Raw genomic sequence first — 26,351 nt, 5'->3', positions numbered from 1 at the left:
CTATAATTGAATATATAATCATATTGAAGATATAAAATTGTTGGTTATAAATAATTTATTATGAGTATGTCTATGAGAAAGGAATAAATGGTACCATTAAATAATACATAATGGTTACTAAATTTGTTTCCTTTTTGAAGTTAATTTGTTATTATATGTAATTCATAATCATGAATATATTAAATGTGGAAATTGTGAACATCTATGATTGACTAATTACTAGTATGCATTTGGTGTTATTTAACGATGTGATGTTGCTATTAAATATAATTATTTAGCAAACTATATTTTATTGGTGAAGTTTATTGACATGATTATTAAAATTAATTATTGGTAGAATAATTAATTTGATAAATCATGAGTATGATCATGTGAAATTAAAAATTCTTAACCACCTTTTGGTTGAAAATTAAAATAAGATAGATGTTAAATCTATGTGTATGTGTCTATAGATGAGGTATATGCAATAAACTCACCTAACATAAATGAGCCTATTAGGTGGAAATGAATTTTTAAAGAAAATTAGACCAGTTGGTTCAATAAAAATTCATAGAAGGTGTGAGATATTGGTTCAATAAAAATAACATTTCTTAATGGTGTTTTAGAGGAGAATTTTATCACAACCTGAAAGTTTTGTGCTTAAGAGAATAAGGTATGCAAGCTTCAAAATTCTCTTTATAGAATTAAACAAGCTTCTAAAGTATTTTAGTAGCTTGTTGAGCTTGTTAAATCAAAGTTGTTTGAAGCTGATTATGTGATTAGATGTTTCTATATTGATGACATGCTTGTTTATGCACAAATTTATGTGTCATTAATAATACCAAGTTGTTTATATTTTCACACCTTGAAATGAAAGATTTACGAGAAGCTTATGTAATACTTGGTGTTAAGATATGTATACATGATAATGAGGCTCTTCCTATATTTATATCGAGAGGATACTAAATAAATTTGATTGTAAGAACATCTTATGATGTTAGAATGAGTGTTAAGAAAATAAGTGTGATAGTGCATCTCAATCTAGATATGCGAAAAATGTGGGTAGTCTTCATGTTTCGACGAACAATACTAGACTTGATATTGCGCATATATTGTAAGTAGATTGAGTAAATATAGTCACTATTCTGGTAAGGACCATTGGACTGCTTGTAATCGTTTGGATCAATGTTTGAACTTTAAGTTTCATTATACGTTAGAAAATTACTACGATGCAATCAGTGTTATAGAAAACAATGAGGTGTCCACTTGCGAATATGTGTTGTCTTTAAGTGGAGAAACAATATTTCGTGAAAATTAGAAAACTGCTATAATGATTCTACCATACTTATGTGTAGTAGTGTATGAATAATTTTTTTTTTCATGAAATATGTTATGATTGTGGGGGAATTTGTACTAATATCCCTACATTGTGATTCACAAGCTGTCATACGAATTGCAAAAAATAGTACATACATTTGCAAAGAGACAACATATATGCTTGAGAAATGGAGTTGTGAAACAGTTGCTAAAAGATGGAGATATCTCCTTCGAGTATGTGAGGTTCGAGAGAAATTTGGCAAATCCTCTCACCAAAGGCCTAACAAGGAGGGTAATTCTTTAGTCCTAAAACTCTGATGAGATATGTGAATCCATAGCTTCTTCTTTTTGAGTGGTCTATGCGTAGACTTGCTGAATTATTGATGTTGTTCTGTGAATCCATATTCATTCTTTTTGGTGTCTATGCATAGACTTTGATTATGTTGTGATGCATTGTGATAATCCATAGCCCATTATTTGGGTGGTCTGTATGGACTTGATGTATAATTTTTCAAAAGTCTTCATAGCTCAGTTTTTGAGCGGTTTATCTCTGATAGACTTGATGAAGCAATAACATGATTGTGAAGGTGGGCCGCCTTCTATGAAAGAGTTAAATGGTTTCTTTCTAGAGCTTTAATGATGACCCGAAGTTTTATGTACATGACCATTAATAGCATTTGGTGTATATCCTATAATCGAAAAACAAAGGATTCAAATATGTTGTGGGGGTCTCAACCATAAATACTGAAAGTTCAAGAGGTAACTCACTTTCACTACTTAGGTTGTTATCCTACTTCACTACGCATTCATTCAAATCGAAAGATATTAATGCTTAAGTTTATTTTCTTTATTTGCTCAGAATACCTTTTATCTTTACCATTTGTCATTCATAGGGGATTGTTGGGAATGACAAAGTGTATTGACAAAAGGTAAACTTAAATATCTCTTTTATGGTTTTGAAAAAAACATTTTATTTATTTTTAATTATTTGAACGTTACGGAATTAATTATTTAACATTTTAATTAAGTAGTTAATTTTGTTTTGTAACGTTTTTATTAATTAAGTTAAAACATTTTTTCTTTTTCCTTTTTAAACTAAATCGAGTTTCTTGATGCACGGAGAAATGGATGAGTTTTGACAAAAAATCTGAGCGTGTTCTTCTATTCAATCCGACTCGCTCCGGCGAGTGCATGCCTGGGTTCGAAGTTGTGTTAACCTTGGGGAGCGACCAGCGTACATACGATTTTGCACTGCAGTCATGTCGAAATTGCTTTTAAGGTAGTGGTTTAACCACGACACAACAATCGTTTCATCTAATTGCTCGTTCTATTTCCTACATCCAATACTATCTATTCTTCTCCGCTTGCAGTTGTGGTTGCTGATCTTTGGGGATCCTTTTCTCTATCATCTTCCAATGAGTTCAAATTTTACGTAAGTTTTGTAAATGTCTACTCTAGGTTTACCTAGGTGTATTTGTTGAAATTAATTTAATAATTAATTAATATTTGGGTAACAAATTAAAAAGCAATTATATTTGGGCTATTTAATGAGCATATAAGTGATTTTGATTATAGGCCAATGACTTCCCATTTAGTGGTGTGGCTTACTGAGTAGAAACCAACCCATTAATCTTAGGGGATTATTGGAAACTTTAGGATTAACCTATAAATGTATGGTTATGGTCCCTAATACACTATGCTTCTTGTGCCTCCTGTTCCCCATATTGTCCATATTTGGTCCGGGTTGCATAGTTGAGGAAAACTACAAACCACAACTTTTTGCAGTTCATGGTTAATCTACTTAATGGTTCTAGGTAATTTTAATCTCTTTATAGATTTTGGTTTTCTTCCATGCTTAGATCCTTAGTCTTGATTGTTTTAGAATTTTATGGCTTTTATTCTAGAATAATTATGAATTAGGATTTCTTTAAATTTTCTAACAAGTAGTATCAGAGCAAGTTTTGCATGGATGATTACTGGATCATTTTTAATTACTTTTAAGCATGTTGTTTTTTTTAATAACCTATTTAAAAAGCATGCTATTAGAATTATTTAGATTGATAAAATGTTGAACAATTTTACATGAATTTAAAATTTATAATTACTAAAAGTTGTTCGACTCTTTATGAATTACTAATTTGATCAAATTAAGTACTTTTCTAGTTTATACATTTGTGATTATCAATTTTTGTAATTAAAAACTATTATAAATAGTGGTTTTGCAACACTGATTGCTGCCTACAATATTGTGACACTCCATCCATTATGAGTGCCCTTGATGGTTGAACGTGCTCATGTTGAGTGAATGTTGCAGTGGGCCATAAATAAATTGAGTAATATTATTATAATTATTAAATAATAATATTGTGTTTGTGCCTTTGTGGTCTGTTATATTTTAGTAATAAGTATAAAGTACGGTTTGTTTTTCATGTTGTGCTATCTAAAGTTTGATTATTATGGTGGCACAAATTTTTTATAATTTCTGTGAATGTTTTGATTTTGAAAATAATTGCCAATTGTTGAAAATAATTTAAGTATATTTTATTTTCATTCGGAAACGATTAACATTAATTAAGGAATTAATTGTGAGATTTTAGTATTGTTGTTTATGCGAATTGCGATGGGCCCAAAGGAAGGTCACAATCTGGCCAAATAACAAATACATTTACAATTATATTATTATTAATTTTGAAAATAATTTTGGTAATTTTATTTTCATAAATATAAAATTAATAATAATTAAAGTTACATATGTTGCATAATTGTCTGATTATTTTGGTTGGTGTTAATTTGATGAATCATGTTGCTAAAGTAGCCTCTGATTTCTGATATTGATATATTTCAAAATTATCAGATGTTTGTGGGTCTGTATATTTATGCCCTATATAGTCGGCCCAAAGGAAGACTTCAGTTTGGCCAAATAACAGGTTCACATATAGTTAGATGGTGATAAACATTGATAATATAAAGTTATGCCATGTGAGTGATTGTTGGCCTAAAGGAAGGCTTTCACTTGACAGGATTGGTTATCAATGTTTGATCACCACATTGAGAGTATCACTTGCAAGTTGATATTGTCGGCCCAAAAGAAGGCTATCAATGTTGTGCTAGGTATCTTATTGTCCTCGTTGAGTTTAAATATAATGTATTTTTATAAATACTTAAGGTTAATTTTGAGCATGTTTCATTATTGAATCGGTCATTGTTAAATATTAATTCATTGTTGCCTTATTATGAATTTAAGAAATATTTTATTCGATTTAAAGGAAATATTTCTACTTTTCACTAAGCAGTATTCCTCTAAGTTTACATGGAATCTTGAAAAGTGGGAGAAACCTGGGGATGAGGAGATAATTAAGAAGTTCCTTAAAGGGTAAAAATTGTTTTGAAAAGAACAAAAAGAATAGATTTAAAATTTTGATAAAGAATAAAGGAACACTAGTGAGTACAATGAAGGATCAAATGCACAAAATTTAAAACATTCAAGGATTTACTTGTGTTTTGATACTTATCTGAGACAGTATGTAGTAAGTTATGATAATTATACGTGTAGATATTGAACTCTTAATAACCTAATTTCTGACCACATGTTTTTTTAGGAAAACTAATTATTTCCTTAAAAAAAGAAATTAAAGTTGGCACTAAGGTTTATTTGGAACATATGTTTGCCTAAATGACAAAAGAATCAAGCTTAGGACTTCTCTTGATATTTTTAGGAAATTTGAACATATAAGGAAAAAAAATGTTCCAAATACATTGCGATATAAGATATGAAGAAAATTTGGCTTCTCACTTAGGGTATTTAACAAGCTAGACTTGCATATGAAAACTTATCTTATGTGTTGAATAGACTTTGATATTTCTATTAATTGCTTGTTGGTTCTCAAGATTAAACAGACATTCAAGTCTATATTAGGAATGATCAATGGGACATACTGGAATTGTTAAATTAGATGCTATTGAGAGTTTTAGTATTTTAGAACATTAATTTATAGCATATTCAATATGGCTTCTTTAAATGTTTAACAACATTGCATAAAGTTATAAGAAATTTTCTCTCGTCAATGGCATCGATATTTGATATAGGAGAGGCTTTTATTCATGGATATCTTAAAAGTCATCATATACAATTTGTAGTGGATGAAATCGTTATGAAATACGATGGATTGGGAAGATAAGGTCTATGATATTTCTTAACTCCTTTAAGGATTTATAAAGCTTAAGTAATATATATTTTCAGGCAAACTTGAGATGTGTGTTGCTTATAAAATGATATAAAACTCAAAAGATGTGGTAGGAAGTATGACAAATAATTTTTTCCTTAACCTCAGTCTATTTGGAAAAAGCACTCAAGATTGTTACAAAAGGTTTAAGTGGTGTACGAAATCAAGCAACAATTAAAATCACTTGCAATTCAAAGTTTTACGAGACTTAGACTTAAGGGTTTTAGTTGTCACTCTAGATTGACTAGTCTTTTCAATATATATAATTCCTAAAGTTAGTTCCCACCTAAAGTTGATGTGGATAATATCTTAAAGTTTCTTAAGGATGTTGAATTTGGGGGGGAAATACAGTAAGGAATGTTGTATTTAAAAGAAATTTAGTGATTTTCTCTTTATAACAATATTGGTAAAGAATAAAGATTCTCCTCATTTAGTAAAACAAGCTCAACCTTATTAAAAATGTCATTAAAGTAAGTAGAATAGATAGGAGAAATATGATTATAAATATTTAAGTTTGATAAAAAGAGTATATTCTCTACCGTCAAACAAAGTCTTATCTCTTAAAAGGAAAAATGAATGTCATAAAGAATGTGTTGAAACAACAAACAATGAAAATATTTTACATTTTGTTATATTGCTTTTAGAAGAAAATGTTAACAAATATAAAGCTCATCTTGTTGTTATGGTTTCAATTCTTAATGCTGACATCAATTTTTAGAGATCTTTTCTATGACTTCTCGAAAAGTTCTTTCAAGTAAATGACAATACTTATAACATTTTTGAGTTATATCATATGAATATAAATATTGGTTTCTTAATTGTATAATTTATGAAATCAATAAGCTCAATTTTGGAGACTTTTGATCTAGTAACACAAACTTTCAAAAGGTTTATATTCATCTGTGATCTCAATGAAGAATTTTTATCTGCAATTTCATAATTTTCATTACATATTGATATTATCATATGTAATATCGAAAGGTAATGAGAGTAATAATTATGAATTACAGGTTTACTGGGAGTAAATTTATAGTGTAATATGTCTGCAACATAATAAATGTTTAGTTAGAGGATGAAAACTTGCATGAACGTATCTCTTTTATATTGTGAAATGATATTGTAAGATCAATCTCAAATAAAATTGAGAATTCACAAAAAGAACTATGTTGAAAGGTATTGCAAGTTCTCTAGCATAAATATTTATGCACTAGGGGATATTAAAATCACTAGTGGTAATAAGCTCACTTTTAATAGAGATCCCTTGAATAATAAAGTAAAATAAAAAATTCATGCGTAAAGTTTATATGCTTCCGTTGCAGTATTCATATCAAGAATGAAAGACATTTTTTGATAACTCTTAATTGGATCTAAAGAGTTATAAGGTGTTTAACGAAAAGGTTACATGCTCACTCATCAAAATCATATTAATTAGAGATCATAAGGCTATTCAATTTTGATAATTTGAGTTGCCATCTTGATCCACTTTTGAGACTATATTCACTAATAGGTTAAAGGATACTACTATCTCATGGTAAAGAGTCACTTTAGTCCCTTTCACCATTAAAGTTTGTGTTCATAGAATTTTGTACATGGCAACAAACTTAAGAATATGATTATCAACTTTTGTCATTAGGTTGTTTTGACAAAGATTTGTATTTTTCCTTATTACAGCAACAAAAGCTTTTGTATGAATATTTAAGCTTTAGTTGATAAAGAAAATTTAGAGTATTTTTGTTTAAAAAAATGCAACTCCATCATTGCGGATCCGTTCATTAAGGATTTTCACAAAAGTTTTACGAGCATAATGCTCATATAGATGTGAAAATTATGGTATGCCAGTTGAGTGGGAGTTTGTGTTGTCTTAAATTAGACATGTGGTTTTTCCTTTTCTGCAGAATAAAGAAGATGATTTATTTTGTTACTATGAATGATTTTCTTTCTAAATGTAGTTTAACATAAAGCTAGAAAGCATAAATTTTAATCTTTTTAAAGAATAAAGCTGGACCAGTTGGGAATAGACATGTTTAGATCACATTACATGTAACTCCCATGCTGTTCTTCCACACTTGATCCATGTCATTGAGTATATTTGGTGTGGTGATCATTGAAGGCTAAGTCGCGACTATACATGTGACAAAAGTGGTTTTGGTTCCTCATCGATATGCAAGATGGACCGGGTTATGATTAAAGGGAAGTTTATAATAGCATTGAGTTGTGCACTAAATAATAAATTAATATAATTGCTAGTAAAGAACTTGTTATCCAAGTAGAAGATTGTTGGAATTAATTTAATAATTAATTAATATGTGGATAACAAATTAAAGAGCAATTATATTTGGGCTATTTAATGAGCATATAAGTGATCTTGATTATGAGCCCATGACTTCCCATTTAGTGGTGTGGCTTACCTAGTAGAAACTAACCCATATCTTAGGAGATTATGGAAAACCCTAGGATTAACCTATAAATATATGGTTATGGTCCCCAATACACTATGCTTCTTGTACCTCTTATTCCTCATATTGCCCATATTTGATCCGGGTTGCATAGTTGGGGAAGATTACAAACCACAACTTCTTGCAGTTCATGGTTAATCTACTTAATGGTTCCAGGTAATTCCAATCTCTTTATAGATTTTGATTTTCTTCCATGCTTAGATCCTTGGTCTTGATTGTTCTGTAATTTTATGACTTTTATTCTAGAATAATTATGAATTAGGATTTGTTTAAATTTTCCAACAGTATTTTCTTATTACAAAATATGAAGCTTGCAAAGTATTTACTTTATTCGTCAAAGAACAAGCTAAGAAATCTCCAAATTGCTCTATTCAATGACTTCAAATAGATGGAGTGCAATTTTGTTCCTTTATTAATTTTTTAAAAACTCATGGCATAGAACATCATATAACTTATCCTTATACATCTTCTCAAAATGATATTGTTGAAAGAAAGCATAGGCATATGACATGAGTCTCACTCTACTTTCTTAAGCTTCCATGTCTGTTGAGGTTTGGGATGATGCCTTCTCCGCAGCTGTATACCTCATTAATCATCTTCTCACTCTTGTTTTGAATAATATCTCTCCTCTAGAAAAACTATTCGGTTTCAGACCAAACTACTCCTTTCTTAAAACATTTGGCTGCCTATGTTTTGCATCCTTTCGACCTTATAGCAACCATAAAATTCAACCTTGCGATCTACTGCCTGCCTATTCCTTGGTTATAGTAACAAACGTCATGGCTATAAATGTCTACCTTTCTCAGGCCGACTCTATATCTCCTGTAATGTCCTTTTTGGTGAAATTTCTTTTCTTTTCCTAACCTTAATAAAGAAGGATTCTACTTCACCTTTCAAAAAATCTTCATATGCTCCTTTACTTATTATTCAAAATTCAAAACCCATGCCTGATACATCCTACCATCTAAATTCTAACACTGATCCTTCACAACTATCCTCACCTTATGCTATACCAACTCCTTCTCCATCTGATTTTAAACCAATGCCACAATCTCATCCTTCTCACATGTCTCCATACATTGCTAGCGTGGGGAGAAATCACTCTCAACATTTTTTGGGTCTTTTCCCGACGTTTTAAAATATTGGGAAAATCTCAAATACTTATAATGTTTCTCCTTTTCTTTTAATAGATTTATAGAAAAAGAATAAATATGTCATAATATATATTATGCAAACCCACTTAAGGTAGTCGTACTCGCATGTTTCCATACATTGCTAGCCAATCATTTAAGGTTATATATTTTTTTCCAATAACTGATATCATAGAGAGAATTCCCTCCTCGAAAGTTTTTGTAGTGTGTCGTTTTAGAGCATGGAGGGTTAAAACTCTAGAAATCTACGCATAGTTCAAATAGTTAAGACATATATCATCGATTAAAAGGTCGAAGTTTGAACCAATTGAATTATGCTGAAGTTGACAATGAATATGTTATAACTTGAGAATAAATAATTTGATGGTAGAAAGTCGTCTTAAGATAGTATTATAAAATGATTTTCAACATTATCCTTTAATTTTTAAGTTTATTTCATTTTTTTATTGAACTTTCATATAAAGTGTCTATTTAGTCTTTGAACGTAAGAATATATTTTTTTTTGTTTCTTGTCAACATTATGTCACCAGTTTATTTAGCTTGATAATGTGGTTCTTATACATGTGTCAAACATACCGACATAGAATATGTTTCAGTGATATAGTTAGAGAGTATTTGGTGGGTAGATATTATGTTCTAGAAGCTAATAGTGAGGACTAAAATTATTTTTTTTTAGTTCAACTGTTGAAATAGATATTTTAAAAATTTAAGACTAAAATGATTTTTTTATAAAATTTTAAAACTAAAATAAATAATTAAAAAATTCCAGAACTAAAATATAGTGAAAAGTTCAAAAACCAACCAAAGAAACGTTGAATTTCCTTTCTTTATGCCTTTATAGGCAAATTTAAAATGAGGACGTTATCACCATTTAATAGAAAAAAAAGCATCATTAGCATATTATATATCTTGTTTTAAGATTAAAAAAAAAAGACTAACATGTTAGATTTGGTTCTATAGACTTTATTTATTTATTTATTTATATTTTTTTTGAGGATGGTTCTAGAGGCTTTGACACTATAATAAGTAAATATAGGATTGATGGGTATAAGAGTAATTTACCAAAAATATATATTTAACATTAAACATGTAACGACCTGACTTCTTGAGACTTAAATTGTCGAGGGACGTTACTATAATGCTTTTAATATTTTTAAAATCTTCAGATAAAATATTAATAATAAAGAAAATAAAATACAATCTCATAACATAACTTTATAAAATAAAATTAAAATGCTTTATTTGGATCCATATAAAGTTTTACATAAAAAAATAATATTAAGATAAATAACAGATAAATAACTCTTAATACAATAAAAATAAAATATGAAACTAATGTATAAGTGAAAACCCATGGCACATCTTGCAAATATCTTCGTCACACGCCTTGTACATGTTTGCTATTCCCTAAAAAAAAATAAGGGAAAATGAGTGAGTATTAAAAATACACCCTAAGTAACCCAGCTAACGGGATCAGAAATGCATACACATACATAATGTAACATAAACATGTGAGACCTAAAAATTTATCATTAAAATTCTTTTCCTTTTCCTTTTCCTTTCATTTTGACCAATGTGAACAATTAACCAACCTTGCACAAACGATACTAACTCCATTATGGTACATAGGTGAGTTTCCTGGGAGACTCTACCCTAACTGATGGTGGTTGGTACCCAGTCAGTAGAGCCAAGTCTCACCCAATAACTAGGTCCTCAATTTCAATCTAGTATCTGCATTACAGAATGGCAGTTGCCACAAACTTTTTATATATATATATATAGAAAAAACATTTTCACATTCATGATCATGCATGAGGTTCCATAATTAAACACATTTTTGTAATGCAGCACAATAATTTCACATAACATTCAATTCACAAATAGCATTCATCATATAGCCATTCAAAAAATTATATGAAATTTCCAACCTAGCCCTAAGACATTATGAAAGTATAGTTACTTACCTTAATAGCGATCCAAAATAAATGTTGGCTCAATCTATGAAATTTACTAGCCCGGCCTAAATTAATATCCCAAAAAACAACTAAAATTAAAAACAATAAAATTTAATTGAAGAAATTTAACAGGTGGTATACAGATCACCAAACCAAAAATTTAATCGTGGCCTACCGCTGAGGAGTAATTGATTGACGTCAAATGCGTGTGCACGAGGGTGTAGAAAAGAAAACAGTTTTGCGAGAGGGAAAATTGAGAGGGAGAAAAGGGAAAAACCTATGACAGCTTAATTAACCATATAACCTAGAGTTTGTGATATATATATATATATATATATATATATTTTAACTAATTCTAAAACGTAGCTCATCTTTACTTTGTTTTTTTATTTCTTTGATCTTTCTTTCCTTTTATTTTTTCCTTTTATTTTGTTTTATTTCCAATTATATAATCTACTTTATCTAATCCAAACCTATCTAAAAAAATACTTTTTTTTAGGGAAGAGACGAACAAAGAACAAACAGACTAAATTAGAAAAATCTTTATTCTAAAGAAAAAAATTACCTAGTTTATGGATTTAAACTACTAAAATATCATTTAAAAAAATACGGCGCATTACAATCTATCCACCTTAAAGAACTTTCATCCTTGAAAGTTGCTAATTTACTAGATAGGCCAACATACTTTGTTGCTATATCACATTGATAAAACCTAACCCAACAATTACAACTCTAACCTAAACTTAATTTACCAACAAAGCATAAATAAAATAGTGAATCAAATCTAACTCAAACAAATATCAATACATGGTTTCAAAATAGGAAGTGTACCTATTATTATGAATCTAACTCCTTCACTCCATGTTAGGTAATGACTAAAGTTTGTCCTATTGTCGAATCTATTATCGTAAAGTTGACTAGTTCACATGAGATGGTTCTTTTGCATCAACTGGGGTGTTGTCCTCATGACAATTTATAGCAACGTGTCATTCCTTGTCACATTTAAAATAAACTCTAGTTCCTAACAAACGTTGCCCCCAATGACACTTATCGCAAGTACTGCATATTGGTTTTTCATAGTTTGGGCCTTGCTGCCAATTAGGCGGCTGTCTTTGACCTTGAGCTTGGTTCAGCGTGGCAAAATTATCCTGAAGTTGCTGTGGATTACAAGATGCTTGGTCAAACTTTCTTTTCTGTCCCGAGGAAGAACCTAGTCCCGAAGACACTTGGGGCTCACTTGCTGAACAATTATCAATCAATGTAGCTACTCGAAGTGCTGTAGCATAATCTAGTGGGGAGAGAGCTTCCACGAAGCTTTATGAATCGTTCGGTTTTCTTGGCCTCCGTGTCTACTAGCTTAGGGGCAAAACGAGACAATTTTGTGAATTCCCTTTCAAATTCCTCCACTGATCTGTTTCCTTGCTTTAGGTTTATAAACTCCGCTTGTTTCTTGAACTCGATAATCACTGGGTAATACTGTAGGAAGAAAGCCTCCTTAGACTGTGTAAACACTTGGATTTGAGAGAATCCAATTTAGTTTATTCTCATTATTAAAGTCTATATATATAGACTAATATATGAGGTTGAACTAATCTTATAAGAAGAAGGTAAAAGACAAATTAATACATATCAATACACAAATATAAAATTATACGAATATATATACTCTAACACTCCCCCTCAAGTTGGTGCATACATGTTAATCATGCCCCCAGCTTGATAGAGAGACAATCTATTCATGCTCCATTCAATGCTTTAACAAAGATATCTCCTAACTGCTCTCCAGTCTTCACTTATCCTGTAGCCACCAATCTTTGTTGTATTTTCTCACGTACATAATGACAATCAACTTCAATGTGTTTGGTTCGTTCATGAAATACTAGATTAGATGCAATATGGAGAGCTGCTTGATTATCACACTAAAGTTTCATTGTAGTGGTGATGCCAAATTCCAATTCAGTCTTCTCTGATATATCCAAAGTACTCAATCACCTGACTGAATTTTCCAAACCATGCTCGTGGACTTTGTTTCAACCCATATAAGGATTTACGAAGACGACATACCTTTCCATTCTCCCCTGAGCAACAAAACTTCGTGGTTGCTCCATATACACTTCTTCTTAAAGATCATTATAGAGGAAGACATTTTTAATATCAAGCTAGTGTAAGGTCCAATGGTGAATGGATGCCAAGGAAATGAATAACCTGACAGAAGCTAATTTAGCAACCGGAGAAAAAGTATCAGAATAATCAATTCCATAAGTTTGCACATATCCTTTAGCAACAAGACGAGCTTTCAAACGGGCAATTGATCCATCAGGATGAACTTTAACAGCAAACACCCATTTACAACCGATAAGTTTCTTTCCTGCAGGAAGAGACACTAAATCCTAAATATCATTGTCGTCTAAGGCAGTCATCTCCTCCAAAATAGCAACCTGCCAACCAGGATGAGACAAAGCTTCATGAACAGTTTTAGGAATAGATACAGATCCAAGGGATGCAAGAAACGAACAAGTAGGCGAGGATAAGAACACCTACACTTACCTTTTCGAAGGGCAATAGGAAGGTCATCACTTGTTCCTGGATCCACAGACGAAGAAGCTGCTGGTATAAGGCATGAGTCTCTAGGAAGTTGTCGACGAGAATAAACTTGAGTAATAGTGGGGAGAGAAGGATCAAGCACAGAGGGAGATATATTACTAGGAAGCACTTTAGTAGAAGTAAAGTCAATGAGATAGACAAGAAAGTCATCATCTTCTTGTGAACGCTCCCCCTGACTGGTACTCAAGGATGAGGAAAAAGGAGTATCTTCAAAGAATGTATCGTCAGAAGAGACAAGATATCTATTGAGATCAGGATAATAACATCGATATCCTTTTTGAACACGAGAATAACCAAGGAAAATATATTTCAATTACTTGGGGTCCAATTTGGTGAGCTAAGGGCAAAAATCCTAACAAAACAAGTGCAACAAAATATTTTAGGTTTAATAGAAAATAAAGGTTGTGTATGACATAAAGTACGATAAGGTATCTCACCCTTCAGAATTGATGAAGGCATGCGATTAATCAAGAAGCAAGCCGTCGAAACAACATCAGCCCAAAAGTATTTTGGAACATGCATTTGAAACATTAAGGTTATTGTTGTTTCGAGAAGATGTCTATTTTTCCTTTCTGCAACTCCATTTTGAGATGAAATATCGATACAAGAGGATTGGTGAAGAATACCATATTCACTCAAATAGGAGCCACCAAATTAAATTCGAACTTCAGCATGAAAGTTACAAAAATGAGAAAGCAATGCAGAACGATGCTTCATTAAATATAACCAAGTTACATGGGAAAAATCATCGACAAAGGTAATAAAATACCGAAACCTACATTTGGACTCAATAGGACAAGGACCCCAAACATCAGAATGAACTAATTCAAAAAGAGTAGTAGCTCGTTTATTGACTCTAGGATATGAACTGAGACGATGAAACTAGGGTTTTAAAAATCGCTCGACATGTTTATATGTCGACATTGACACGGGAGGGAAAAATCGTTTTTCCCTCCTTGTCGTCGACATGTCGAGGTGTCGATGATATGTCGACTATTCTTTTTTTTTTCATTTTTTTCATTTCTTGGTTATGATATGAAGAAAAAGTTTATTGAGATAGAGGTGACTGTAGTTATCCACGATCTGATCAGGTGGTTCCATCGTCTTCATAGTTTTTGAACACAAATCCTCCATTTTGGAGGGAGTAGAAAACAGAGGTCCAGTCAGACGAGAACCGAAGACCTAAAAATGCAAGAAGACAAGTATAACGATAAGAGGAAGCATAGATATTGGCAACTTCATCTCTGTTCTCTGTAAAAAAAAAAAATTGAATTGGAGAGAAAATTGGTCCCAGACTTTGACTTGCATATTAGGAAAGAAGAGAAAGCAGAGATAAATTTTGGTTTTATTATTATTATTATTATTTTTTATCAGATTGTTGTGAATCTGTGATGTGGCTATAAATAGTTATGCCAAGTGTCAACCTATTTTCACTTCTTAGTTCCCTCCATGCAAATTTTGCTTCTTCCCATTCTACCCCCATATTTCCATGTAATTACATCTCTCTTTATTCATTTTTCATTCAATTAAATAAGTTATTGTTCTATTTATGTATCATATATAATAAATTTTATTTATAAAACTTGATAATTCAAATAATTTCTATCAATTTCCATCGATGTCGACAGTTTCATAAGTAAAATGGCCATTTTCTTGCATTTAATGGTTAAAGGTGATCAATTGTAGGCTATTTAAGTTACAATTCATGTTTTATTTGCTAATTTTAAAAATTTCCATCAATTTCCATTATTTTTCCTGAAATATCCGGTGACATCGACATGTCCGTAAAATCGAGACCTTGATATTTCCATCAACATTGACATTTCGAACACTGGATGAAACTTAGCAAATTGACATGACTCACAATCTAAAGAATGCAAACTATGAAATTGAGGACGAAGACTCTTTAACACAAGAGAGATGGATGACCTAAATGACAATGTTCTTCGAGAGGAGATGATACTCAAGTGCAAATAGTATTTATAGGTATTTGTGTATCAAACGTGTAGAGGCCATTGGATTCACGCCCTTTACCAATAGTCTTTTTCGTCGTAAGATCCTGAAATAAGCAATAACCAGGGAAGAATAAGACACAACAATTGACATCACGAGTGAGTTTACTAACGGAGATCAAATTAAAAGAAAATTGTGGAAAATTTAAGACAAAGGTCAATGAAAGAGATTTGGACAGATGAACTGTGCTAGAGCCAAGAATAAGAGACGGTGCCATCTACTATGGGTAACATCAGGCAAAGATGCAGATGGGGAGAATTTAACAAATAAGTTAGGATTATCTGACATATGATTTATCACACCAGAGTCAATGACCCATTTTGACGCAGAGGAAATAAGACATTTACTGGTGTTACCTGACTCAGCGATGGTGGTAATCGGATTAAAGGATGATGTCGTCAATGACTGTTAATACTGTTGGAACTTAGCAAACTCTTCCACATGAATTGTAACTAACTTGCCAGCATCATCAAGATTGTGTTTTCTGACCTTTATTCAGCAGCTTCCTACATTCTCACTTTGTATGACTAGACTTATGACAATATCTCCTGAATTTGATTTTGGAGCACTAGAATTCCAATGTTGAGCGTTCGAAGTCGTAGAATTCCCTTGGTAGGTATTACCTCGGTATGCATTTGAACTACATCAAACCAAAGCACTGTTAGGTTGATATGACAAGATGGGTTGTGACTTCTCAACGCGAAGATTCGAGTGTATGCCTCCTCTAAAGCTGGAATTTCCGGACCAGAGAGTAATTGGTCTTTGGCCACACCAAATCTAGGTGGAAGACCAAAAAGAAAACTTATAACTGCTAGTTGTTCATGAGGAAGCCGAACTTTTGCATCATTACTATCTGGGAGTAATGCATTAAACTCTGCATAAATTCTTTTGTGTTCCATAAAGTAACTTGTAAGCGATTGGTCGCCAAACTCAGGTTGGTAGAAGCGCTTGCAGATATCAAATATTCGACTAACATTTCCTTTTTTAGAATAAAGGAATTCTAAGTATTTAAGCAACTATTTAACAGAATCACACTACTTGACCATGCTAATAATGTCACCCTCGATCGAATTCTTGATTTGTAGAATCAGTCGAGTATCATCCTACAACCAAGCTTTCTGACTCTCATCCTTAGGAGGATTTTCAGTTATGTGATCGTCCATATCAATACTTTGCAAAAAAAAGACGAATATTGATTTTCTATGAAGAATAGTTTGATCCATTCAACTTATGTTCTGTGATTTTCGATATCATTAAGATCATCCAAATGTTATGATTGATTTCTTCTCAGCCATAACAAACAAACTTATTTGAACAAAACAACAAAAACCAGACCAAACCAATCGAACAGAATCGAACTACTTGAACTGGACCGATTGAATCAGACCACTGAACTGTTGAAACCAGAAACCCTTAACAGCTGCTACCCACGATAACCAAGTTAAGCAGTAAAACGAAAGGCGACGGCCGGCGACCTGATGAACGGTGACGGTCAGAAACTGGATGAAAAGCGATGGGTGACAACCGACGGCGACTGATAGTGATGGAAGTGCGAATGACGCCGAGACAAAAAACCTGATTTACAAACCACGAACCAACACGCGAACAGAAATCCATGAACAGGGCAGTGATGGCGGCAACAAGCGGCGGCGATGGCGATAGCGATGGCAGCGAGCAGCTACGACGACGGTAGTGGTATTGTAGCGGGTTGGGTATAATGAACACTTTGTATTCCAAACTTCAAACACTAATGGACACAAAACCCTAATGTGCACACAACCCTAATGGGCATAAAATCCTAAAATTCAAAAAAGAAGAGAACATAGAGCTCTGATACCATGTAAACATTAGGGTTTGAGAGAATCCAATGTAGTCTATTCTCATTATTAAAGTATATATATATATATATATAGACTAATATACAAGGTTGACCTAATCCTATAAGAAGATGGTAAATGACAAATTAATACATATCAATACACGAATATAAAAATATACGAATATATATACTCTAGCAAACTGCAACCATGTGATCGAGTCTCCACTAACATCGATAGACCTCTCTACAGACTCCCACCATAAAAGAGCATCATTTTTTAGCATGAAGATAGTACACTACACTTTTTGTTCCACCGAACACATCATATAATGAAAGATAGTCTCTATCGAAGATAATCAAGCTTTTGTCAACATCGGATCTACAGATAGCCTGTTAAAAGAGCAAGGGTCGTACTTTTTAAAAATCTCTTAGACATTTAGCTTCTATTGACATGCTCCCTCGATCTTGAGTCAGTTGAGCCATTTGATTAGAGACAACAGTTTGAACAAGTGTCTGTAAGGTCTCCATCATTCAGAACGATATAGTAGGCTCTGACTATCCAAAAGTTTGACCCACTAGTGGATTCTTCGTCTGACCAGGGGTTTGAATCATTGAAGGATTCTTTGTTTATCTAGGAGTTTGTACCACTAAAGGATTCTTTGTCTGTCCAAGAGTTTGAACCACTAGATGATTCTCTGTTTGACCATTGGGTTGATTAATCACCATTGGCTCTATTGTCTCAGGGTTTGCTCCTCTACCTAGTCCATCCCGTCTCACTAAAATCATTTTATGTGGAGCCATAATCTAATCACCACAACGTAGTTCAGCTTAGTCTATCGTCACAACCATCAAATGTAAAACATATCGTTAATCACAATACAACATAATCTTGCCTATTATTTATGCATACTACAGTTTTTATTATTATTATTATTATTATTATTATTATTATTATTATTATTATTATATATATATATATATATATTTTTTTTTTTTATTTTTTTTTATTTTTTATTTTTTTTTAATTTATTGTTAAAACAAAAGGCATACCTGGTGGTGACAAGATATCTGTATGGCTGGTCATGGTGACATACTGCTTACAAGTCTACAAGACCATTAACTTGCTCTGATACCAATTGTAATGGTCAGACTTTTTGGGACTTAAATTGTATTAGGATGTTACTACATGCATCATTTCAATATTTTAAAAACCTTCAGAAAAAATACTAATAATAAACAAAACAAAATACAATCTCATAATATAACTTTAGAAAATAAAACTAAAAAGCTTTATTTGGATCCTCATATAAAGTTTCACATCAGAAAGGCAATATTCAGATAAATAACTGTTAATACAATAAAAATAAAACATGAAACTAATGCATAAGTAAAACCCATGGCACAGCTTGCAGATTTCTTCGTCATACACCTTGTACATATTTGTTATTCCCTAAAAAAGATAAGGGGAAAGGGATGAGTATTGAAAATACTCAAATAAGTAACCCAACTAACGAGATCAGACATGTATACACATAACATATGTTCCTTTTGATTTTCTTTTCCTTTTGGCCAATGTGAAAATTAACTGTTAGCTTTATGAGCTTCAATCACACTAAATATTTTGATAATAACAAACTCTATTAACTAATGATTTTAGTGTTTCAAAGTGTCTATTTCATAGAACTCAGAAAGACGAATCCAATGTCTTTTGATTCACTCGAGTCGGAGTTTAAATGAAGAAATTATGGTCAAAACAAGTCAAATGGACCAATTCTACGTGGTAGGGGACGTGACATTTGATAGTCAAATTATGACACCAGGGAAATGATGTGGCAGTAACGTGGTATCAACAATTTTGGTAACGTGACGGATGACGTGGACAGTTCATATGATGACATGTGACACTTTCAGTCTCAACAAATCAAATTTCCACAATTCTCTCAATTCCACAATCTTTTATCAATTTCACATAATTTCTCAATATCCACCAGTTTCTCCAAATCTCCATAATTCTCATTATTCTTTTCCTTATCTCTACTTCTAATCTCCATCATTCATCATTTGTTGCCCTAAATCCAACGACCAAATTTCATTTTCGAAACTCTATTTAAACCACCAAATTTCACCATTCTCTACACTAATTATCAAAGCAAACATCGTTCTCCCTTCAAGTTATTGTGCTCTCAAATTTTCGTTATCTCCACATAAAAAATTGTCCACATTTTTTTTTTGTGAAAGATACATTAGAGTGTAGCTTTTTAGCTATTGATTTAGTGCGGAATTTGTATATCTACCTTAGTGAGGTACTTTCTGTGTATTACTTATTTGGGTACACCTTGGGTTGTGAGAAAACACAATTGGTTAGATCCTGAACCAGTTAAAAGGATCGTGTGTTTTTCTTTAGTCTAGGACAAAAAGAGGGTCGATCGGTTTGGTTCTCACCCGCAATAGAACCGTTGCAGTAAAATACCCAAGAAGGAGTCTTGGAGAGTGGAGTAGGGATTTCAAAACCACTATAAAATTCCTGGTGTCATCTTTCTCTCTACTCTTTAATTAATTTATTTAAATTTCATTTGATTTTTTGTTATTCTTAAAATTATTTTTTTAAAATCTACAAGTTCGTAGACAACCTTATTCACCCCCCTCTAGTGTTGCCATATCGATCCTACATTAACCCAACTCTACATAGACGATACCAACTCCATTATGGTACATATGTGAGTTTCCTAGGAGACTCTATCCTAATTGATAGAAGTTGGAACCCACTAAGCAAAGCTATGTTCACCCAACTAGGTCCTCAATTTCAATCTAGTTTGTGCATTGTAGAAGGGAAGCTGCCACAAACTTTTTATAAAAAAATATATATATATTTACACATTCATGATCATGCATGAGGTCCCATAATTAAACATTTTGTAATGCAGCACAACAATTTCACAAACATTCAATTCACATATAGCATCCATCATATAGCCATTCAAAACAACATATGAAATTTCCAACCTAGCCCTAAAGCATTCCGAAAACAGAGTCACTTACCTTAATAGCGATCCAAAATAAATGTTGGCTCAATCTACGAAATTTACTAGCCTGACCTAAATTAATTTCCCAGAAAAAGTAACTAAAATTAAAAACAATAAAATTTAATTGAAGAAATTTAACAGTTGATATACGGATCACCAAACAAAAAATTTAATCGTGGCTTATTGCGGAGGACTAATTGATTGACGTTGAATGCGTGTGCACGACGGAAGAGAAAAGAAAACAATTTTGCAAGAGGGAAAATTTAAAGAAAAAAGGGAAAAACCTAATGAAGCTTAAATTAAGCATATAACCTAGAGTTTGTGATATATATATATATATATAACTAATTCTAAAGCACAACCCATTATATATATATATATAACTAATTCTAAAGCACAACCCATCTTTACTTTGTTTTTTTATATTTCTTTTATATATTTAACTAATTCTAAAGCCCAATCCATCTTTACTTTGTTTTCTTTTTTTATATTTCTTTTATCTTTCTTTCCATCCAAACCTACTTAATAATTTTTTTTTTTGGAAAGATGAGAACAAAGAACAAAAAGACTAAATTAGAAAAATCTCTATTGTAAAGAAAATTAAAAATAATTCTCTAGTTTATGGATTTAAACTGTAAAAAAATTCGGGGCCTTACAAAACATCCATGTATGCTGATCGATGAGAATTTTCTTTTCATATAATTAAATAAATATTTTAACAAGGAGAACATAACCAATATCCTAAATAGTACAATCACTTCATTTATTAAAATAAAAAGACTAAGATTATAGTTTAAAAAAGAAAAGAAAAGAAAAAAGACCGAACAAACTTTACCAAAGTCAACGATAAGTGGTGTGTGAACCACTCGGTAGGGTTCGAAGTTTCTATTGTACTTCTTTTTCATGAGAAAGATTAGTTTTTTTTTTTCCTTTCATGATATGAATATTTGAATCAAATATCAAAAAATATTGTCAAAGAGGGTTTTTCTTTTAAAAAATACATTATATATACAATATTATAAATTAGACATCGTTTCAATTAAAATTTTTTTAATTCTTGAAAAAAAAAGGGTCCATTTACTTGGATAAATAGATGTGTACATTAACTAGTATTTTAATTTATATGTAGTAAGTTAAGGGTTAAATTTCAAGCCAAATTCAAATTTGTGTTAAAAATAATTAATTAGTGTTTGGCCCTTAGGTTTTTGGGCACGTAACCACTCAATTTAATCAAAAGAAGGGACATGCAGAGAAGCCTACTTAAAAATAGTACCAGTTCGGATTAAGACCGAACTGGACGTCCGTTGAGTAGTTTCAGAAGTTTATCCACTGGCGTCAACCGTCTCCCCCACTAATAGCGTGGTTTCCTATGTATACGGAAAATGGGCCGCGTAATTCAAACAACAGGCCACCACTCTCTCCAACGGTTACTTTTCACCTACTATAAATACCCATTTAAACCAAGGTGGCTGGTATGTAAAAACTGACGGATTTTTGTTTGTTAAATTATAATTTTAACATTAAGACTAACCAGATCGTCGGAGTGCTAACTTGTTTTTCAAGTTACTTATCTTGGAGTGTTCTTGAAGATCTATTGGAACTATCAATAATTTTTTGGTACGAACAATTAGAAAAAGAAACGATACTAAAACAATTTTTTTTTCCAGTTTAAGAATTAGATAGAATAGTTTAAAGTTTAAAACAAATCTGAAAATTCGTATGCCAAAATTGAATTTAAACTTAAAACTAATAATATATATAAGACTTTCTCAAAAAAAATAAAATTAAATATATATATATAAACAACTTTTAGAAAGTAATTGCATTTTGCTGATGTCTGTTTACTTTTCAAAAAATTTCATTAATAACCAACTGATTTTAATAACGATAAAATGATTATCCCATCAATTCTTTTTCTTTTATTTATTCATTTTTTTAGGGTAGATTATCCCATCAAATTGAAACTCATGATTAATTACATCAAATAATGATCAGGGATGATTTATTTATATTTTTTAAGAAATGCCCATCTAATTTCTCTAAAATTTGAGACTTTGGAATTCTCATAGAATATTAGCATTTATTAAAACTTTGGTCAATAATAATATTTTTATACAAGGTATTCTACCAAAAGATGGAAGGTTCAAATCGCTAGTCCACTAATTAAAATTTCAATAAAATTTATTTTTTTAAAAAAGTGAAATTAATATATTTTCAAAATAAAATTAAAATTTACACCTGAATAAAACCAATAAATGAATCAAAATCCGCTATCAATAAATCAATCAAAATCAAGTAGTTAAAGAACTGCCTACACTTACCAAGAAAATTGTAACCCTTGCTAACATCCTACATCACCTGAAAAACTAAATGTGTACAAAAAGAAAAAAAAAAGGTTTGGCTCAAATATAAGAATGTTCATGAGTCACAAATATTAAAAAATAATTGAAACATAACTGAATGAGAGTATTAATTTCACCAATTATTTTAAGTTTAGAGTTGGAGTTTGACAAAATCGAAGTTAAAAAGTTAGAATTTATAAATATAATGATATTTTATCCCGAAAAATTGAGAAGATATTAATGTTGACAATATTTCTAAAAAAGTCATTAAAATAAAAAAAATTCATTAAGAGTATATAAATGAATAAATATGTATATTAATTTCAAACTTTCTTTTTCAAATAAACCAACAATTCTTATAATTAGTATTTATGGTGACATAAGTGATATTTCGTTAATATTTTATTTTTATATTTTGTCCATATTTTTACAATATAATAAAAGTAAAAAAGATATTTAATTTTTTTAGCAAGGTTTTAAATGTCGATGTCGATACAAATGTCGAGTTTCAACTTTATGAAAATATCGATGGAAATATCGATAAAATGTTGATGTCAATAAATATTTCTAGAAAGGTTATAAAAAATAAAAATTCGAAAAAGTTATGTAAACTAATAAATAAGCCTTTCATAATTCTTAAATAAGTTTAAAAATAATTAATATTAATATGAAGTTAATATTAGTAATATTTTGTTGATACTTTTCATATTTTGTTGATTTTTTTGCAATATTATGAAAATATCAATTTCGAATCTAGGGACGCAAAGAAATGTCAATTGGAATATCCACATGTTGATGAAAAATTTAACACATATTTTTTTTAGTATATGTATTTTTAACTCGTTGAGTTATGTTCAAGTTGGTAAATAAAAAAATATGGCAAAATATCTCATCAACATGAATATTAATGATGCGATAAGCATAGTTCAATATTAAGGTACAAATAATTTTCATAAAAAAGAATATATATTAAGATATTAATATTCTGTTTTTTTTAAGTTCAAGGTTCAAATCTCCATCCTCATATATTGAAAGTAGCATGTTTGATAGGATAAAAATGTTTACAAAGTTGAACCTTTTGAAACTTGACTGAAATAAAAATATTGACATGTCGCGAGATATTTGATTTCTTTTTCCTTCTACGTGTGTCTTCTCTCATGAAAACTAAATTTTATAGTTGTTAATTTTGTTTTTAGTTTCCTATATGTTATTCTTTGCACATATAATTAATGAGTTTCCAAAATAATATACCAAAACCATTTAAAATTTTAAGAAAAATGGAAAAGAGAGGACCCAAAAAATAGTCAAAAAGGGATTTGGTTTGGCTGTCGTTGATCTTTTGTTAATATTCAAAATAATTTATTTATTTTTCTTTGCTTTTCTTTTAAAAATTAAAATTCAAACTTTGAAAGTTTCTTCCCGGGAAAGGCAAGCTACTGACTGCCAAATTTGAAAATCTTTCCCATGTGGGAATCCGTTATGCAACTTTTTCAAACGTATTGAAAAAACAATGTGTAAGAGATTTATTTATTATTATTTTTTTGTTGTCTATATATAATTTAAATGGTAGTAATTCTAAGATTTGGATTTAATGCTAAGCTCACAATAGACTCTGATGCTTAAGTCAAATAATAGGTTAAATTGAACATAGAATATAATAGGGTTATGAAAATATATAGTACTTTGTGTACTAGGGTTCTCACCTTATTTATAGATGGAATCTTCTTTATTTTCAACGTTGAATATTGAAGATGTATCACATGTTGATTGCCGAGTCATAGGTGGTTTGCCACATTTGCTAATTAGCTCAGGTGGACCAGATTGACTGGGTCGGGTTGACTCGACCTAGTTGGTTCAATTCGAGTCTGGTCTACTCAGGGTGGTCAGACTTGATCAGCTTGACCCGAGCAATTTGGCTCACATCACTTCTTTCGCCTCACATTGGTAAACCCATACAATAAGTTGACTCATAACCAATTGTATTTTAGTATTTGGACCAAGATTTTGAATACATATTCGACACCTAATTGCCCCAACATTCCATTGATCCCACACCAAATTGACTTTGCACATGATTGCATGTGCTTTTATTCGACACCAACTCTTATATATAATAAATAAGAGTTGAGCTTTTAACCTGAACAATATGGAACAATCGCTCTTGTTGACCGTATGTTAATACACCCATCAAAATTCATTAATTAATCACGTTAGCAAATGTGGGATCCACCAAATAATGTCCCGTTAAATGTCCTCAAAATCATATTTTTCTAACACGATTATGGTATTTGAATTCAAAATTAAGACTAAATCAAATGAGTTTGATTCAATTTAGTTGTAATGAGAAGAATGATGGCTGAACTTTAAATTATACAAATCATCCATTCAACTATGTTTCATTCCAAACCATATTCTAATAATTTTTTCCTCTTTATTTTTTCCCACTCGTCACTCTTAATTATTATATTTTGTTTCATCTTTTCTTTAAGGATAAGGAATAGAACACGAGAGAGCAAACTTATCCACCAATTTTATGCACGTCTCTTTTAATTTCAGTCTTGAATTTTATATATCGATAGACTGCAGTACTTTTGTATTGTATTATGCTCAATCCTTTTAGTAAAAGATAGGACCGAGTTTAATTAAAAGTAAATAAAGGTTAGATGTACGGAATTAGCTAAACATGTTATGCGGACTCGAAAATTTTTGTAAAAGAAAAGAGGAATGAGTGCTAGAAAGCAAGATATTATTATGTGGATCTCAGGATCTTCAAAAAGTTCCGGAAAAATCTTTTCTAAGGATGAGTTATAGGTTGAGAAAGAGAATTGAATTCGATGAGATTTAATTTTCAAGTAGTGGTTCTGCAAAGAATCCGGAGTTTATGGACTATTGAAGAATGGACTTGATACAAATAATCGACTCAATCATGACACATAATTTATATATATATATATATAATATATATATATATATATATATATTTTGATATTCATTTCCTATAGAGCATTTACTCTACCTCCAAAGGAAAGGTAGAACTACAAGAAGCAAGAGAAGCAAGAGTGATATACGAATACTATCTTAGGGAAAATATTTGTATATTCTAAATATAACTCAACTAGTTAAAGACATTACATATCTATATCTATATTAAAAAAATCTTGGAAAAACATTTTTGGACTATTATACCCTTCCTTTAATTTATAAATTTATAAAACGTGTCATATAAAATTAATTGTAAATAAATAAATAAATTAATTATCAATAATAAATATTTATTTAATTATTAACCATAACAATAAAGTGGAATTCAAAAAATTGGAATATGGAAAAGGTTGTTATTAAATTTAGGAAAGCTTAATTACTTTCACTAATAATAATAAATAATAGAATTTCAAAAGTCGTAGAATTCCAAAAGATTGGTAACTTTTTCATCTTATACCTATATAAATAGACATTTTCTTCCACCATT

This window comes from Momordica charantia (genome assembly GCF_013281855.1).
Source record: "Momordica charantia cultivar OHB3-1 chromosome 11 unlocalized genomic scaffold, Mcharantia_2.0 BLBB01000011.1, whole genome shotgun sequence".
Classification (NCBI taxonomy): Eukaryota; Viridiplantae; Streptophyta; class Magnoliopsida; order Cucurbitales; family Cucurbitaceae; genus Momordica; species Momordica charantia.
The sequence above is the reverse complement of the archived record's forward strand: the minus strand, read 5'-3'. Positions refer to the sequence as shown.